This window comes from Ipomoea triloba, chromosome 4 (assembly GCF_003576645.1).
Source record: "Ipomoea triloba cultivar NCNSP0323 chromosome 4, ASM357664v1".
Lineage (NCBI taxonomy): Eukaryota > Viridiplantae > Streptophyta > Magnoliopsida > Solanales > Convolvulaceae > Ipomoea > Ipomoea triloba.
This window is the reverse complement of record NC_044919.1, coordinates 34,233,318-34,241,298: the sequence shown is the minus strand read 5'-3', so window position 1 is coordinate 34,241,298 and position 7,981 is coordinate 34,233,318.

Genomic DNA, 7,981 nt, shown 5'->3' with positions numbered 1-7,981 from the left:
TATATATATATATATATATATATATATATATATATATATATATATATATATATATATATATATATATATATATATATTGCAATTAACATATTACGTACATGTAGTTAGTAAGTTATGTATTTATTACAATTAATGTATTATGTATCGTTAATTAATAAATTATGTACTTATTACAATTAACATATTATGTACTAGCATTTAATTAATTTACATGTACAGCATAATTTGTTAATTGAAAGTACATAATATATTAATTATATGTATATAATCTAAATGTCGTTCTGTCCACAATGAGATGTGAACCTTGGTCAATTGTATAATTTGTCTCAAAACACTCTTTCATGAGTTTTAAGATCTTTGATTAAGTTGCAAGAAACTCGCGGTATTGTATAAGATCTGGAGAATTGACTTAGTAACCACAATATTATAAATTTGACTCTAATTGAGAGCGGGCTATTAAATTAGGTTAATTAGTCTTCTTGATGCATATTCGGGTAATGATTGCGGGTTTCAAAAAATTATAAGATATTATGATGTAGCTTAATTGGACCATCATTATCTTGGTGTAATGGAAACACTCTGAATAAATCAAAGCACTCTTCCAAGGTGTAGCTTAGCTTAATCGGACCATCATTATCTTGGTGTGATGGAAACCAAAAATGCCGGCTAATTATGGCAGCTGCCAACCACTAAACAGTGACGTTTGCCGCTCAAATAATGCCATTGGGACCGGGTTAGGTAAATATTACGGTATATTTTAACTAAAAAATATTATACGTTCAAAGTGATACAGATTTTCATAAGACTTATTTTTTTAAAAAATGTAATTGCTAATTTTCAAGTTTGAAAAAACATGTGTTATATAAATCACTTTTAGGAATGACTACATCTACCACCTGACACACCCTTATACTTTCTTTGCTCACCCTAACCTTGACTCGTAAAGTGTATACTTTTTCAAAATTCACCTCACCCCTCAAATATGGGTACCCAATATGAGTAGCCACCATTTATTATATTATTAAAAAAAATTAAAATCTAAAAATTAATAAGTGTGAATGAAAGTTATTACCCTTTATTTATGTCCGTTTTTTCCGTTACTTGCTATAAGAGCTGTACTATACAATATTTGGGTAAAAAATATACATACTGTTATAACTTACGTTATCTTTTTTCCAACCATTGTTGTCATGCACATGCATTCACCATATATTTTCTTATCTTCTTCAATGGTAATAATATATAGACATTATATATTGGAGTACTATATAAGTTATTTCCTAAAATATAAATATCAAATTTATTAAAATGGTTTAGATTATTATTACTCCGTATTAGGAAAAGTTGCATTATTCGTTCCTAAGTTATATGATAATTGTAGAATTCGTCCCTAATTGTTGGTCATGCTTACTTTTCGTCCCTAAGTTATCATTGGCGTTGCACTTTTAGTCTCTTTACTAACAAAACATTATGGACGGAATTTGCAACTTTAGTATAGCTTAGGGACGAAAAGTGAGCACAAAAATTTAATAAAATGACGAAAAGTACAACGTTAATGATAGTTTAGAGGTGAAAAGTGAGCACAACTAAACACTTAGGGACGAAAAATTAAATTTTCCATTATTATTATTATTATACAATAATATATAAATATCTAAAATCTAAATAAATCTAAAATTTTAATATAAAGTATTAATATTGGGCATCGATTTTTGCGCATCACCCAAAAAAAATACTAGTAATAATAATACTTAAATTATTTACTCATAATAAAATAATAAAATTCACTTGTTATATTAAAATAAAAAATAATAAACATATTTAAATATAATAAGTAACATGTTAATTTTTTTTCCCAAATAAACTTATAAATTTAGAACTAAAATAGTAAAAAAAAAAAGATTAACGAGAATTATAAAAACTTTTAGGATTACCTACATACTATTACTTATTTTACTAAATAATAATAATAATAATAATAATAATAATAATAGTAGTAATAATAATAATAATAATATATTATTATTATTATTATTATGGTGGGTCGGGTTGGTTCTATACGGGTTATATATTGATATGAACTCGACCCATCGCAAGTTTAATTTTTTATGATACACTCTTTGCTATCGGCAATTTATATCATGAACCAAGGTCCATATAGCATTATAGACCCTGGATCTAAGCGATAAGGTATAAAATTAATACTCGTAAGGTATAGAATTTTATAACACAAGATACAAAAAATCACAACACTAGACACATGCACATGTTATATATTTACTTATTTTTCAAATATGATTTAGATACATAATTTGTGTTCATAAGCACAGAAGTTCACAACACAATATACAAAAATTAATAACGTAAAACATAATTACTAATTTGTTTCAGATACAAAATTTATATTCTTAAGGTACATAATTTCATAACACAAGACACAAAAACTCACAACATAAGACACATACACATGCATTAGGTCCACAGTCCACTATGAACCTTGGTCCATTGTATGCTATCACCCAAAAAATTTCATCCAATTTTTGGGTAAATTATTCTATGGACCTGGCCAGGTCTACCTTCCAAGGTGAACCCATGCACTTTACATAATAAATGCTTACAATTTACATTTTAAAAAATCACAATTTGTATACTACGAACACAGAATGTTAACATATGTGTAATTAATTACCTTGTTTTGTATTCCCAAATTCCTTTGAAATACTGCAGTCAATTTCAATACTAAAAATACACAATTTAATCTTTTTAAAATTTCATGCATTTATTATATGCTTTTTGACTTAGAAACACAATTTCCATTCTGAAAATTAACAATTCAAATACAAAAAATACACCATTTAATATTATTTAGGACCATGATCCACCTTAGTAACTTGATCCTTGTTTTAACAACACAAATTTAGGTGGAATGGTAGGATATCCACGGGGACCGGGGCAAATTGAAATTGCCCGGCCCCCGCTATTACAAAAAAACGTATTCACAACATGTAACATGAATAGAAGGCAATTTGATGGTATGATGTAGACATTCAAACTACCTAAGCCTACAAAAATATGATTGAACACTAAGTATTATATTGTGTAAGATTTTCCCTAATATTATATATATATATATATATATATATATATATATATATATATATATATATATATATATATTAGGGCCTAAATTAAGTAGTGCAAGTTGACTAGACTTATTAATTAAGTAGTTTGATTGGACTGAATAACTAGGAGTTGTTATTCAACCAGATTCTGTGCCTAATATAAACCTGAATTGATGGGATACAAGATATTCATTATATATAGCATATACAGTTCACGGTATTCATACTACTCAGTACTCAGTAGACACCAATACCCTATCTAGGGTTATGGGTATGAGTCAAATATGGTTAACAGTTTACCCTCCAAGAGGCATCGCACATCAACTGCGCTTCCGCTACTACGAGGAGGTTAGGTCTACCGCTTCCGCTACTACGAGGAGGTTAGGTTTCTGGTAGATTATTCTGCATGGTTAGATTATTTGTATCTAACATATTGTTCATCCAATTTTCTACTTTTAGGAAACAATTTTTCTAAAATTTGTATACATTAAGTTATTTTTTTAATTTCATTTTTAAATAAAAGTACAAATGGGCACTAGATACTTGAATTGGAAAAAATGATTATAAATTTTGCATCATTATTTATTTATTTATAGAAACATTCAATCTTTGTCAAAAAAAGAAAAAAAAAAAGAAAAAAAAAAAAAGAAACATTCAATCAATCTATCTTTAGCTTGGTGGAGCAGCCTTGTATTATATTCCACATGATTTTTGCCTTTTTGGTGATTCCCCCTTTTCAAGGTTTTAAAGCACAACTATATATGTTGAGAAAATTGAAATATGTTCTGTCTTATTTAAAACAATTTAAAGTTTAATTTGACATTTCAACAAAAATGACATTATTGTCCATTTCATTAACATGTCAACAATATAATAGTGCTACCATTTCAACTAATAAAGTTAACTGCATTATACTTGAATTAGATGTATATATGAAACTTTGCCACATATTCCCTAGCTAACTTGCATAGCATCATAATTGTAATGCCGCCACACAACAAGCCAATTATGTATAATAATTATATTAAAACTTTGCCACACTAGCTCATTAAGGGTGTGTTTGGTTCGCACATAAGAAAATAAGAGATATTTACTGCATGGGTATCTTAGTTGGTCACAGAGGTGAAGTTTAAGAATAAATACTGTGGATCAAGTCTCATCAACGGAGCAATCCGTTCAATTGCGTTATCATGATTTACATCCTCTTAGATGTTTTGTTGGGTTCTTGAGGTTGGGCATTTAATCTTTTGGGAAGGAAAATAAGAGATGTTCCAAAGTCAAGCTATTTATGAGCTAAGCTACTTTGGTTTGATTTGATAGAATTTAATCTGATTTTGATTGAGCCATCAAATTCAAATAATAAATAAAGTCAAATTCAATATATTAATACACTGCCTAAAGTAGCTTGTGTGTAACTATGTATAGTTGATTGTTTTAAAAAAACATTATATACTTATATATAATAAAGAGTTAATTATATTTTTTTCATAGATTTATAGGTGACAGTCAATTTTAAGTCAATTTTTATTAGAATATTTGTTTTTTTTGTTATAGTATTATTGTGACATAATCATTTTTGGTCATTTATTAACAAAACAGTTTAGACAAGGATATTTCGGTCTTTAGTTATGAATTTTTAAAAAATATAAATATAAAAAATATAGCCAGTCAACTGACTTTGTATAAAAAAAATTGAAATATCTTTTATATTTAATAACATTTCATCAATTTTGTTGACGAAAGATTAAAAATGATCATGTCACAATAATACTAAGATCAAATAATGATATTCTAATAAAAAGGAACTAAAAGTAAATTGTCTTGTATAAATCTAGTAAAAAAATAAAATTAATTTCTATGATAAAAATAAAATATTACAAATTTAGTTAGCTGTAAGCTTGCCCACTAGATCTGGCTTCGTTTGGATCGATAACTCTTTAACAAAATTGAACTCCTGTTGATCTTGTCTTATCAAACTCACTACTTGAGGGCAAATTATACCATTCACCAGGTCCATATTTTATCGTCAACCTTGATCTAAAAATGATACGTAGTATTTAATTATTTACCTACATTTAACATATTATACACTTTCAATTGATAAATTATATATCTATAAATAAATTTAAAGTACATAGATATTGACTCTTTGTGTTTGAATAGGTTGGAAAAGTAATTATCAACATATACGTACCACATTGTAATAGAGTCAATAGTATTCAAAAAAAAAAATTGTAATAAGTATACATAATTTTTTTTTGAAATAGTAGTAAGTACATAATTGAACCTACATAATATGTTAATGTAGGTATATAATACGCTAACTGTAAATTTACAATACATACATAATTTATTAACTGAAGGTACATAATATGTTCTGTATGTATATACTATATCAATTGTAATAGGTATATAATTTAATAACTGGAGGTATGTACATAATATGTTAATTGAATGTACATAATCTAAATGTATTTTAGACTATTATTCTCAGCAATATGGACCCTGGTCCATGGTATAACAATTGCTACTTGAAGTCAAATTATACTGTGGACAATGGTCCACATGACAACGTACGTGGATAATGAATAAATGTTCATTTTAATATACTGAAAGTAAATTATTTGTATATTAAATGTTTATAATTTGATAGTATACCAAATAATAAACCTTTAAAACTCAAATAATGCACCTTCAAAAAATGAACATTTAGTGTATTAATATGTATATTTAGTATATTAAAAATGTATCTTATGTCAATAATCCACCTTAATACCTTACATTCTTATTAGCTGCCCGCATAAGGTGGAGTGGTGGATCATGGTCATACATTTAGAGGCTCATCATTATCTACGAAGATATCAACAACTGGTCTTCTGTCTACTTTAACATTTTCGCCTCTAATGACTTCTACCATTAGTTTCATGGCTTATGATTCAGATCCCACTATAGAAGACCTTAGGATACTCAAACTCAACATGAAAAGGAAGTCAATATGGATCTAGTTCAAGAATTTAAACATGGAATATAATCTATATATACAAGAACAAAATGCGCAACAGTAGAGGACAAGTTTTAATTTTCCAAGTTGTACATATATATTCTTAATGTTTGCTACACAAGATGTCCATGGCATCACTCTTTTATTTATTTATTTATTTATTTATTTATTTTTAAATGGGTACAATAAAAGGAGGAGGATGAAAGAATAGTGTTTCTGGATGATTGGATTCAGGTTGGGATAAGATGGTTGGGCTAGTCATGATCGAACTGACCAGAAAATTTTACATACGTTGAAATTCTTAAAGCTAAAAGAATATGGGAAATAGAGAAGGAAGTAGAGGAAGGTGAATCCATAAAATACCATTTCAATTAATGAAAGTAGAATACATCATGCAATTACCATAAGAACTTTTCTAGTAGTAGAGAATCCAGCTTTCTAGTACCATATTATTTTCATTTGATATTACATTGTTGTGTAGTGAAAATACTTACACATCATATTTCATATTCAATTTCATACTTATTTGTGTGTTTTGGGGGAAGCAATTGAATTTTCGGAGTTGTCTTTATATCAAAACTAGATTTTAACATATACTTGAGGTGAGTGACATAAATGACCATGCAAACAATTCAAATACTAAATAGAGTTTTCATTATAATTAAAGGATTGAATTTACCATTATGACATAATTGAAGGATCAGACTAGACTAGAAAAGTCATTTTCCCTAATATAAATGTCATTTAATTTATTGTAGATCCTTTGACAAAAACTCATCATATCCCGGCCCCCATTGTATATATTTCGCCTTGTGGCTTTAGTCGGCCAAGAATCAAAAGGAGGTAAATTAGTTTAGGTGGTTATTCATAATTAACCGACTTATAACAAGAAGGCTAATATATAGTTAGCTAATCAGCTTATCCATAACTAATCGACTCATACCAAGAATGTTAATATATACCAGAGTAGTTAGCTAATCAACTATCACAAAGAGTCAAACTTGAAACATTATGGTTACAAATCAAAATTGTTATGGTTGTTTCCACCGAGAGGTGAACTTTGAACTTTATGATTACCAAGCGAATAACGTAACCTAACTAACTTGGCTTATGATGCCCCATATTACAATAATTTTTTTGGGCAAATTATACTGTGGACCAGGGTCTACCTTGCATTGTAGACCTTGGTCCAAAAATAACCTTTATGTGTCAGTAATTATCAAGTTATTTGTTTATATGTACAAAAAAACTGTTAACTGTAAGTATATAATGTGTTAACGGAATGTACAAAATTTTTGTATCAAGATTCACAATGCAATATGAACCCTGGTCCATGGTATAATAATTGTTTTTTTTTGGTGCTTAATATTACAATATTTTGATTCAGAATATGTTTGATTTGATACTTAAAATGTTGTATTCCGATTATTTTAATTAATAAGGGTGTGTTTGGTGCGCACATAAGAATCAAAATTGAAATAATGGGTATCAAATACTTGATAATGGTAATAGATTTTGGTCAAAGTATTTTGCATGTTTGATACTAAGGTGGAATGAAAATGATTATTAATAGTTGGAGAAGATTGAGGTGGAAGGGATTGAAAGCCTTATTTTATTAGGGAATGAGTTTTACAATTAAAGAGTAATCAAAACTCATATTCTACAAACCTGTCAACTAAACAATAACAATAACTTTGACACTCATTCCTGTTAGTTAAACCTGTCAACGAAACATGTACTTTTGTTTTAGACCCCATGAACAACGACATTCACCAACTGTACTTTGTACGCATTTCCACCTAAGTTTTGACCAGCTATTTATCCTCACTTTCTCACCACTTATTCATTCCAAATCACT